The following is a 13,014-nucleotide window of genomic DNA, read 5'->3' as shown; positions in this document are numbered from 1 at the left end:
CTTTTTTGGATTTCGATTGGCCTATCACTTTTGATTCGAAATTTGGAGTTAGTGCAAGTGGTATCTTTATGGGTCGGGTTGATGTCTTCTCTAGTGGTCTAGAAGCTGAGGAGTGTCTCTCTAAGAATGAGATTTGAAGTGGACATTTATTAGGTGGTGTCTATTTTGACATTTTGGTTGGTGTTCCGCTTATATATGGATCCTTTGTTTTGTAGTCACTCTTTTACTGGTCTCTGTTCATTTTGTGCAGAGACCTGATTTTTATTAATAATAGTATATTTGTTGTTTAAAAAAATAATATATTTTTAAAAATGGTCAAAAATAGTAAATGATATGTTTTAGAATTGTTCATAAATAGTCCACAAATTCTAGCTCAACTGACAAAAATGTCGAAATTGTTAGGTCGGACATCATGACTGGTGTTCGAATCCCGATCTTCCATTTTGTGTGTCTTTCTAATGGTTTGTCATTTCGTCGCATATCTACAAAAAAAAAAAATGTTAATAGTCCATAAATACTAGCGTAGAAATGTCGAAATTACTAGTTTGAACATTATAATTGGAGTTCGAATTTCGGTCCCTCCATTTTGTGTGTATATATATATATATATATATATATATATGAATTTTCAATGAGTTACTGCTATTTAGCAAAAAGAAAAGAAAATTGTTCGTAAATATATTTTGATCTATTTAATGGCGCTAATTTTTTAATATTCTTTTTCTGAATGTTTAAAATGATGGTATGATATTTACATTATTTAAAGGCTTGACATGTTTTGTTCTCATTGTCAAAAAATACATGTTTTGTTCTCCTATTTTGAATACATGACTTTAGTCTTTCCATTTCTAAATTAAAAAATAGTCCCTCAATTTTTACTCCACCAAATTTTAGAATCGTTCTCTATTATTGAAAATTTCGCTTGTTTTATTGATGTATCATGTTGCATAATGAGTTGACAAGTCATTTTTTACAAAAGTTGATAAGTCATTTTGTACATAAAAATGCATATTTTACTACACAATGCAAAAGTTTATAAGTCGTTCTACTACATAATTAGATTTAATCCATGTATGCATTCTGAAGCTTGCCAATTATTCAACTTAAACAAAAAAATTGAATTTTCTTAAATTATTAAATTAGAAAAAACAATATATCTTACTCGTTCCTTCCTCTATCTCCCACGACTTCTATAGGAGAGAACCCTTATTACAACTGTCGTGATGTAGACGCAATGATGTAGAGAAAACAATACATCTTACTCGTTTCTTTGCACCATCATCGGTCTCTTTTGGGGTCGGTTTAGCCCTTTCCTTCCGGACTAACTCGTTAATTAGCTCCAACCCATTTTCTTAACAATCTTCTCAAATAGTAGTTACTTTTGTTTTTGGTAGATGTTAAATAGGTTCCTTCTATTAGTTGAAATATTACACGATCTTAAAGATAAATTTTACAAACTACATACAGATATAAATTTCAACCAATAAAAAAACAATATGTATGTACATAGTAGAGAATTTATCACTAGGATTTATTTTTTAATTATAAACATAATTAAAAATTTACCGCTAAATTTTATATTTTCTCACAATGTCAAATTGACAAACAAAAGTTGTGTGTTTTGTCTTTATTGTGCAATATACTCTTATAAGTTTTATAACAATTCAAAATTCAAAATCTTATACTATTTACATTTTTTAAAATAATTCTTTAATTCGGAGAAGCCATTTTTCTAAAATAGTTTAATTTAAATAAACCATATAATACATGACATACTTGTTTTGTTACCATTATAAGTATAATGTAGGTCACTGCAGGTGTGTAAAAGAAATCCCTATATATGGTGTGGATTTCTGTCTTCTTCCAATTAATATGCGTCACAAGTAGCCCCCGCTAGTACCCCATAAACATACATAGTAATTTCATCATGTGACGAAATGGTCCAAAAAATGGTGCAAGGGCAAAAAGGCTGTCACCAAACAATATTTGAATTCTTTTAACAAATAATAATAATATGGACCTACATCTAGTAGCTTAGTGACAATGATGCTAATAATAATAATCACATAGTAGTATCATATTAACCAATCTTCAAATTCTATTATACCAAACCGGCCAATTTTTGACAATCAATCTTCCACTCTTGTTGCTTGCTAATGCTTGGGAGCATGTCTAATGTTAAAGAAGGTATAAAGTAATGTACCAAAAAAAAAAGAAGATATAAAGTATTCAAAGTGGTTGACAAAATAGCCATCTCCACATTTCAAAAGCCTAGAAAATAAATGTAGACCGCGTTTAGATTCATTTATGAATAATTTCTTTAAGACTTATCTATGGATAACTTATGTATGAGTCAAAAAAGAAACTTATATATAATATTATTGTTAGGATTGGTCCTGACTATTTAGAAACCCTATTTAGAACTCTACTCGAATATTGAAAATGGACTCGTAATTAAAATTTAGTATACCTAATAGCCTATATTTAAATTTTGAGGCCTCCATAAATTGGAGGCCCGACGCCGTAAGGAAGCTTGTACTTGCTTGTCGTCGGCCATGATTATCGTATTATTTTTGTCCTTAAATATATGACTCTTAAAAAATTTCTTTAGCATGATCCATTTTAAGGAAAATGTTAAACAGTGCCCTTGACACTAGTTAAGCATATTAAAAAGCAAAATTTATCTTGAAATGTGTGTATTCAATGCTTTGAAAGTGTAAAAAGTTAACAAGTATTGACTTTCTCTTTTATTTCCCTTTTTGGCATGCTTAACAAGTGCCCTTGAGGACGACACTGTTTAGCATCACCCTTATTTTAAAAGATTTTCTTTGAATTTTAACAACATCTTACTAATCAATACACTTCTTTTTTGTTCTGTAATATCTTGTTAATTATATATTATAAAAATGTTTCTAGTTTATCTCAATAAATTCTCTAAAATAGTTTTGTAAAACAGGTAACAATTATTATTAAAAAAAAAACAGTTTACAGCATATGAAAATTAATGTATTAACTACATTACTCTTTAATTTAATGCTTATAAAAATATTTAGTTTTTCTTATAAGAAAAATATTTAAGAGAGTTGGATTTTAATTTTTTTTTTGACTAAAAGAGAGTTGGATTTTGAAGCTCACTAGAGTCGAGAAAAGCATCCAAACTTAGATATGCACTTGCACATTATCTACCACTATTCTCACATCAGCAATAGAATTCAAACTTTTAATATCTTTATTTAATAAACATTAAATAAGCAATTAGCAACTGTTCTTTTGACTATGGTTTCTAAACACTCCCTTGCGATAACTTTACTTTAATGATCCAGTTACTCATATCAATAAGTATATCAACTTCGATAATGGCAAGATTATCATTGGCTTTAATCGTACATGATGTAGAATATATTTGTTAAAAACAATAAGTAAACCACGCTTATGATTATTTTTCCTTACGCATCATGCTTAAGATCTTAATAAAGCAAAAGCGTGATATATTCAATAGAAAAAATAAGTGTCAGTGTCACTTAAGGAAAGAATCGTTTCAAAATAAGATGGGTTTGATCATTTGATAATGGGTAGCTCAATCGGTTAAATTAGTTGAGCTTAGGGTTAAGGAGCAGAGATCCAAGGTTTAAGTCCTAACAAAAGAAAAAAAATTAATATTGTAATACTAACACTACCAACTAACATTGCTTATAAAAAAAAAAAATTGATAATGATGAATTCGATAATTGATTTCTGCGTTAGAGAAAATTTGTTCGAAAAGTAATGGTATAATGTGTTTTTGTCTCTGTAATATAAGTGAATTTGAATTTTCGTTTATATAAAAAAACAAATCCTTACAATTTGCCTTAGTAAAATTTAGGGCCTCATTTTGACATATCATACAAAAAAGAAATTTTTTTTTCTACCCCAACAATTATCCCTTTACCCTCAACATGTTTTTCAATATCCCCATTCTACCCTTATTAAATTTCAGTATATTTTGTCTATAAAAAAAATTCAGTATATTTTATTATTCTTACATTTTGTTTTATAACTTTTCTGGTAGACTAGTCACATTCTCGAAACACTGTTCTGGTACATTTTTTTTCGGTATGTTAGTTTTACCGGAACACTTCACTTTTTCAAAGTATTCCGGTTTAGAAAAAATTTGAATTGTTACCGGAACACTTTTAAAAGTGTTACCGGAACACAGTTAAAGTTTTATTTTTCCAGTTTATATTTCCAGTTTCATTTGTTTGTTTGTTTATTTTTCCGGTACATTTTTTTTTCGGTATGTTAGTTTTACCGGAACACTTCACTTTTTCAAAGTATTCTGGTTTAGAAAAAATTTGAATTGTTACCGGAACACTTTTAAAAGTGTTACCGGAACACAGTTAAAGTTTTATTTTTCCACTTTTAAAAGGCAAAGTTATGGTGTATAAACATGCATAAATACCTCAGATTGCTTAGCGCGCGCCCCATATTTCTTAGTGCGCCCAGCAGATTTCTAGCGCCCCTAGATTGCTTTACGCGCCCCCAGATTTTTTACTTTTTAAAAAAAAAATTGATTAATTTTGATTAATTGAATTTTAGTTTATTGATTAGAGATAATTTTCAGAGTATTATGTATGGTTAAATGTTTTAGTAGTTAGTTTTAAACTAAAATCATGCCAAAACCATTTTGCTGTAAAATGGTTTCAGAGATCTGTACTCCAAAACCATTTTGTTGTGAAATGGTTTCAGAGATATGTACTCCAAAACCATTAGATGTATTTAATCATGCCAAAACTATTTTTCCGTGGAATGGTTTCAGAGGGTTGTACTCCAAAACCATTAGATGTACTTAATAGTTTTTATGTTAATTGTGATAAATTAAAGCATAATTACAATACATATTTTAGTATGTAATTTTAAATTAAAATATGGCTATATAATCATCCAACACAATTAATGGGGACGAAAAAAATGGGGGGCACGCGAGAAAATATGGGGGCGCGCTAAGCAATTTGAGGGGCGCGTTAAGAAATTTTCATTATTTATGCATGGTGCATAAGGAAAAAGCTTATGCACCATAACCACTCAAAAAAAAAAATTACATGACATTGGATTTACTGGGTTTTGTGATTTTGCTGGGTTTTTTGGTGTCGCCTGAGGTGAATTTTCTTGAACAGCGTAGACATATCCATTCTTGTGAAATTGTTTTGTTTTCTTTAATGATTTTTCGGTTGAAGGGTTAATTATGTGTTGAAACTGAAGTATTAATTTGGTTTGGAATGAAGATATGCAAATTGTTAGATTTGAACTTTCAATGTTTTTTCTTTGATTTCTTTCTCTATTGAAGATAAAGAAAGATTTTTTAGATTTATATGCTTTAAAATTATTCAATGGATATTTACGTCTTTTCACACTATTTTTAATTTTTTCGCTCAAACAAAAAAATGCCAAGTCAATGTTCCTTACATGCGTGGCAATAGTCTAGTCTACAAATTCTGACCACATTAGCATTTTTGAGTGACATGCATAACGGAATTTTTTTTTCAGGGGACGAAAACCCACATTCGCCCATTTAAAGGAACGAAAAACACATTTTGCCCAAAAATAAAATTCCATCTTTTATGTTTATTTAATTTTTTGACGGAGAAGGTTAAACAACATTGTATACTCCATACATATGATATGGTTACCACAAAAAAATATCATTTTAATTTTTTGATACAACATTAATTAACTTATTCCAAATTTACTCTTAAATTATTTAACACAACATTGTATACTCTTAAATTTTTTCACCTTTGCCAGGACTTGAACCCTGGACGTCTTGCTCCTTAACCCTTAGTTCAGCTAGCTTAATCAGTTCGATTCTCCCGTTTGATCTAAATTTGGAGGAATCATTAGAAATATCTCCGGTCATTATCTTGTAGACTTTTCAGACTTCATTTAATGGTCATATGACATTCGCTTGTTGAATTGTATGCTATATATCTATAAGAGCCTCTTGTTGAAATAATGTTTTTCTCTGTCACACACTTAGATAAAAATCAATGTGCAAATTTCTTTGTTAAGGTTGGAACCTCCTCAGATTTTGGCCTCTCAACTCACTCTTCCCCTTTAAAAGGTATCTTCTTTCTTAAAGAATGGTTTTTTTTTTTCTAACAAATTTCCAACTGTACCGGGCCATGGACCAGGGTGTGATTTGTTAAGGCCCAATACGAAAAAGCCCAATGGGAGCATCTAAAGGAGAAGTGTGAAAACAACCATGAAAAACACATGATAAGCGTGATCCACCATGACTTGGAAAGGAAGGAAGAAACTTGGAGAAGAAGGAAGAAGCTTGGAGAAGAAGGAAGAAGCTTGGAGAAGAAGGAAAGTAACCGCCCACTACCCATGAATTCCTCTCCAAGCAAGGCGGTTATCAAGCAACAAGAGGGAGATGTTTTGCCTATAAATAGGATCTTCTTCAAGAGAACAAGGGGGATTTTTCACTGATTCTACATAGACTCACTCTCATCATGAGAAACCACCATATTTTCATTCTTGTAAAGAGATTCAATTTCTTCTCCGACATACTTGTATCAGTTATCAATCTTGAATAATACAAACCCCTATGTTCTGATCGAATTCTGATATATAAAACTCCCAGGGTTGTTGGGATTGAACTGAGTGTAATCACACCATTTGATCAATAATACAAACCCCCTTGTTTTCTACCAGAACAATTTGGCGCCCACCGTGGGGCTGCGGTAAAATTATTGTTTCCCAGCCTACCACTCTCTTTTTGAATAAACACGGTGATATTGCTTTGCCGTCATACCAACCTTTCCATTTGAGTTCTGACGATGTCACCGCCGTCGTTGGTTCGTTTGGGAAGTCATAGTTGATTCAACAAATTCTTGTCCTCATGCTGTTCTCTGGAAGCCATCATAGAGATAAAGAAAGACGCCCACAGCGGTAATCGATTGACTCGTTTTTCTGTTAAAAGCTAAGTTTTCTCAACTGTGTACTCTTGATTTCATGGAATCCTCTCAATAATTTTCGGTACCTGTTAATATAATATAACCCCTTTGCCACGGTAATCGCCTGTGCTTATATTCTATTTAATTTAATTTAATTTGATTTGATTTATATATTGTCAATTGATGACCTTAGTATAATTCATGAGTATAATTCATGAGTGGAAATCGATGAGTATAACTTAAATCTAACAGACTAACACAATTATGAAGCCTTTAACAATTTTCCGTCATGGTATATTTTATTGATTTGATTTGTGCTAATTGGCTACAACGGAGCATAGCACTGTGTCTTGTTGCTTCAAAATAAACTATCAACATGTAACTGCCCTTTGTTTTGTCGCTATAATGTTTGTGTACTGGCGTACTTGTTCGTTGATGACTAACTCACTTTAATTTGGTTCATCATCTATTGTTTCTATTTTACTTTGTTTCTTTTATGTTTGGTTTCATGAATCTAAACTCGCCGTCTCGCCAAATTGTTGTCGTCGTCCAATATCGCCATCCTGCTACCAATTGCCTGATGGCGCAACTTCGCTTATCGGTTGTTTCAAACGTGGACATCGTCGCCGTCAAAATCATGTAACTGTTTTGTAGAAACTGGAGCAAATTTTGGAACTACGGCGATTTAAGGATGAATACGACGCAATGTAGACCACAACGTGAGAGGTAAAGAGACGTGAGGAGGACAAGTACAATGGTAAACGATTCAAGTTATAAAGCGAACATATACAGATCATCTGCCGGCTTGAACGACCATAATCCAGGTGCCTTCAATCCTTTACTTTCTGTTTTCGACAACTTACAACTATTTTGACGGATATTTGGATTTGTTTTATCTCATTTTAGTATTTTTATCAAAGGAATGATGATAACTTAGAATACCCTTTGCTATTGAACATATGATGATCCATTACTTTAGATTAATATTCATCTATTTATTATTTGTATAATAATGTGCTTACTGTTATTATTATTAATGTCTATTGAGTGTTCTCACTCTTTCAAAATGTCCCAAAATAAGTTTCATGCTCAGGTGCTGCATTTTGTATTTGATGAGATATAAATTTCACCACAAATCTGCGCAATCAAGCCTTACACACACATACAACCAAGTTAAGCATCAGCATTGTCTGTACTTTTCTTATATGGTCAAAATAAACATCAACACCCTTTCAAGCGGCGATCTTAAAACACAAGCAGTTGGTCATTGTTGCCACTCGGCGAGAAAGAAGCCGTCAACTAATATTTCAGGTTGAAGCATATTCCGCGATAACTACCGCAATGGAGCTCAGTCTCGCCACGTCAAAACATAATTGCTTTTCTTACTAGGCGAGGAGCGCCGCGACAAACCGCCCATGGCGGTATCATTTTCGTTTATTTTATTTTTCATATATTATTATCGTTGAACCTCTAACGTATCAAAGCTTATTTGCAGTAATCATGATTAAGCTGCGGACTCTGAACAAAAAATTATTCAAGATCAACTCATATGAAAGCTCTGAACCAAATGTAAGGTTGAAAGGCCTTGGCGTTACCTGTAAGTCTTACGAGTTGGGTACGTCAGAAAAAGAAAATAAAACAAGGTTGAAAGGCCTTGGCGTTACCTGTAAGTCTTACGAGTTGGGTACGTCAGAAAAAGCAAAATAAAACAAGGTTGAAAGGCCTTGGCGTTACCTGTAAGTCTTACGAGTTGGGTACGTCAGAAAAAGAAAATAAAACAAGGTTGAAAGGCCTTGGCGTTACCTGTAAGTCTTACGAGTTGGGTACGTCAGAAAAAGAAAATAAAACAAGGTTGAAAGGCCTTGGCGTTACCTGTAAGTCTTACGAGTTGGGTACGTCAGAAAAAGAAAATAAAACAAGGTTGAAAGGCCTTGGCGTTACCTGTAAGTCTTACGAGTTGGGTACGTCAGAAAAAGAAAATAAAACAAGGTTGAAAGGCCTTGGCGTTACCTGTAAGTCTTACGAGTTGGGTACGTCAGAAAAAGAAAATAAAACAAGGTTGAAAGGCCTTGGCGTTACCTGTAAGTCTTACGAGTTGGGGGCGTCAGAAAAAGAAAATAAAACAAGGTCGAAATGCCTTGGCGTTACCCGTAGGGAGCGTCAGAAAAAGATACAGCGAAGAAAGGCGAGATTATCAACACCGCCAGAAAAAGCTTATACACAACCAAAGCAAGGCGATTCATTATAACGCCAAATCATTCCTTTGAACTGAGTGTAATCACACCATTTGATCAATAATACAAACCCCCTTGTTTTCTACCAGAACACCAACTATACCTTTACGACGATTGTTAGTCACGGTTAATCTGAACAATTTTATAAAATTGTTATATTTAACTATTTAATGGATACCTTTCTTTTTTTTCTTTTTTCTTTTAATAAAAAATGGATGCTTTTCTTAAAATCTTAATATATGTGAAAGAATTTTAAATGACTGTTATTTTAAAACGGATTATGAAATATATAGAACTGAAATAACTTATTTGTGTTATAAAGTTAGGTTAGGGATGAGTGGTGTCATGTCCAAAAAAAAAAAAAGAGATGAGTGGTGGTGTCTTATTCGAACTCCAAAAATACATCAAAACTTTTTAATGGCTGGAGTGACTCATAAGTAGTTTGTCCCACCAAAGCCTGCTTCCCCATGTGATCATCGAAAGGATCTTTGACTAATCTTTTTTTAGCTTCTTTTTCAATTAATCATATGTCGTTATGATGAAGCACAAATTTACTTACATACTTACTGCAAACATTATCTCATAGTACCTTTTGTTTGTTTGTCTTGGATTCATTCATATTCTTCTTAAGCCTCAACTTTATTTTTTTCCATCCATTCTTTTGTCGCCACTTCTATAATCATCATGCATGCAATATTGTCGTACCGTATGGGATTCATGCTTAATTTATAAGGTTAAAGATTTGTTATTTCATGTAACACGAATACCGACATATATATATCGATATCGATAATCATTTAAGAAAATGATACAATTCAATATAATTATAAGTGTCGGTATCGTGTTGGTGTCCGACATCGATACGTGTTTGACACTGGGACATATCAAATCCGAAAAATATATGTGCTGTGCTTCATTGATGATTATTTCCACATGCTCGTGAGAAAATTGTTTTCAAATTTGGTAAGCCTAATTTTTCACCACTTTTCAACTCAAAATTTTTATATTTATTTTCTTAACAAGTGTTGTAAATATTTTTAACATTTTTTAGTAGATATATACATCTATAATCTATTACAATGGAAAGCCATGAAGAAGAGATCAATACAAGTAATAATAGTATTGAGTTTAATTTTTTTTTTGACAAACAATAGTTGTGAGTTTAATCGAATAGATTAGTCTATGAAGAATTATGGTCTAAAATTTATCTATCTATTTTAATATAATGATTTACGGCCGATTGCACCATAACGCAATTGTACATAGTTAGGTTATCTCACAATGTACAACATGTAGTTAGGTAGTTTATTCTCAATAGTGTAATTTCCACTTCATGATTGCAGATTTGAATTGTGTGCAATGTGAATGCACACGGCGAGCACCATATATCTAGATCGTTCAATTAAGTCTAAATTTCAATACAAACAAATCTAAATGCAAACTTTGATTACTTTTATAGAACATTAAAATATCAAGTTTGAAATCTTAACCATCGATCATGTGGTTGACGTCAACAAACACACAAATTCCTGAAGAAAATATTCCCTTTATTGTTGATGTCAATAGAGGGAGCAGTGGACATCTACACCCTTAATACTGTATTTTTTTTTTTTTTTTTGAATATATGATTCATATTTCACTGCATGGTAAATTTGACTTTATAGGATCCTCTCCAAATCCCATAATATTTCAACCCTTTTCATTCACTTAATGATTGTGGAAGGCATCATGGATCAACAGCTGTAGTATAGGTGTGTTTATAGAGTACTTATTTGACAACAACACCAAGCTGGAAACCACAAGTCTTCACTATTTTGAAGTACAAAAGTTATACATATATCTTTCTCCATACATTGAACTAAATATTTACTATATACACATCTATTCTACACCTTCGTTTTCCTGAAGCCTACTTCTAGTAGTGTCACAATTATTGTGAAGTTCAAATTAAATTCCAAACTAGTGGAATAGTGTTACATCTTAAATACTCTATAGACAGCTATATTAATCACGACCTCAACATTATTATTATTGTTAGCGTAATACTTCCGGGGAGGGATATTTGTTAAATATACTAAAAAAAATAAATTAATATTGATAAGATAATTTTTTTACATTTTTAAGATTTTGAATACACAAGTTTCAAAATAAAATTTTCTTATTAATAAGTTAACTAGTGTCCTGGGAGCATTCTTTAGCATTTTTTCTTATTGTTATTATAAACTTGATTAGTATTCCTGTTAGAAAATGACAATGTGTGATTGTGACTTATACCAAATTACCAACTAAATTCCATAAAACCAGTGCTAAAAGAAACACTACTCTTTCCATTGGGCTCGAGAAGTGGTGACAAGTAATAGCTGCTTAAAAGTCACAAGGGTATTCACTGTCTCCTATAGAGACGGACCAACGTCTCATAAATTAACCTAAAGGTTAAAATTAACCAAATTTTGCGGAAGAGTATAGTGTAGCATATTATAATTTATAGGTGTGTGCTGGTAGATTCAGTTCTCAAAAGAAGAACAAAGAAAAAGCCTACAAAACCACTCTCATTCACTATCCTTTTAGTTTCACCAATGATCATGAGATGAAAGCTTATCTTCCCTTCTACTATTACCTTTGAGAATAATGACTCAACCTCCATCATTATGATGGAGACATAGGAATAGGATGCCACATAGAATGGTCTTAATTTTTTTTTTTTTTTTTGAAAACTTGGTATCCGGCCTTTAATTCTTGTATCCATTACATCATATAGGTGTTTTTTTGTTGAAAATAAGGTTGTTTATTTGTGATGGATTAGAAATTAGAACATGACAAAATAGATAATGTAAACAAATTTTATCGTTTAATTATATTTGTCTATCTTGTTAGTGTATTATTCGTTTAATTATATTTGTCCAAAAAATAAAGAAATGCCAAGTGTTATTGTTAATAACTTGGCACATGTAGTACATGTTAAAGTTCAGATACAAATATAAAAAGACGACTAGGGTTTCAATAATATTTAGAATTGCATTGCTTAACAAAATAAGGATTACAATACAATTTATAATAATTCCTAATGGACTACTAGACTACTAACACATAAAGCCCAATACTTAAAGCCCTAATAATATTATTATCTAACACTTCCCCTCAAACTCACGATGCATTATCAGATAATCATCGAGAGTTTGTCAAACAAAAAACGAAAATCAAACTACTCTAACTAAATATTTTATTTCTAATACTACCCCTCAAGCTAAAGCTTACTAAGCTTTGAGCTTGTTACAAATCAACCCGAAAATAAACTAAATTAACTAATAGCTTCAAATTCAAGTTCTTCAGATTTCAGATTACGATTACGATTTCGATTACGATGTTAAAGTTGAGATACAAATATAAAAAGACGACTAGAGTTTCAATAATATTTAGAATTGCATTGCTTAACAAAATAAGGATTACAATACAAATTATAATAATTCCTAATGGACTACTAGACTACTAACACATAAAGCCCAATACTTAAAGCCCTAATAATATTATTATCTAACAGTACATATATTGTTTGTTGAACAAAATAAAAAATGGTTTAATTAGTAAAATGATCCCTTAAAGATATTTTTGGTTTAAGATTGGTCCCTTAAAGAAAAGAAGGTTCAAATAGGTTTCTTAAAGAAAAAAATGTCTGAATAGGTCCCTTAAAGACATATTCGTTAATCAGTTTGGTCCCTAAAAAAAGGTCCGAATAGGACCAAACTGATTAACGAAGATGTCTTTAAGGGACCTATTCGGACATTTTTTTCTTTAAGGGACCTATTTGAACCTTTTTTTCTTTAAGGGACCAATCTGAAACCAAAAAT

The sequence above is a fragment of the Trifolium pratense genome, linkage group LG7, assembly GCF_020283565.1.
Source record: "Trifolium pratense cultivar HEN17-A07 linkage group LG7, ARS_RC_1.1, whole genome shotgun sequence".
NCBI lineage: Eukaryota > Viridiplantae > Streptophyta > Magnoliopsida > Fabales > Fabaceae > Trifolium > Trifolium pratense.
Note: the sequence above shows the minus strand (reverse complement) of the source record.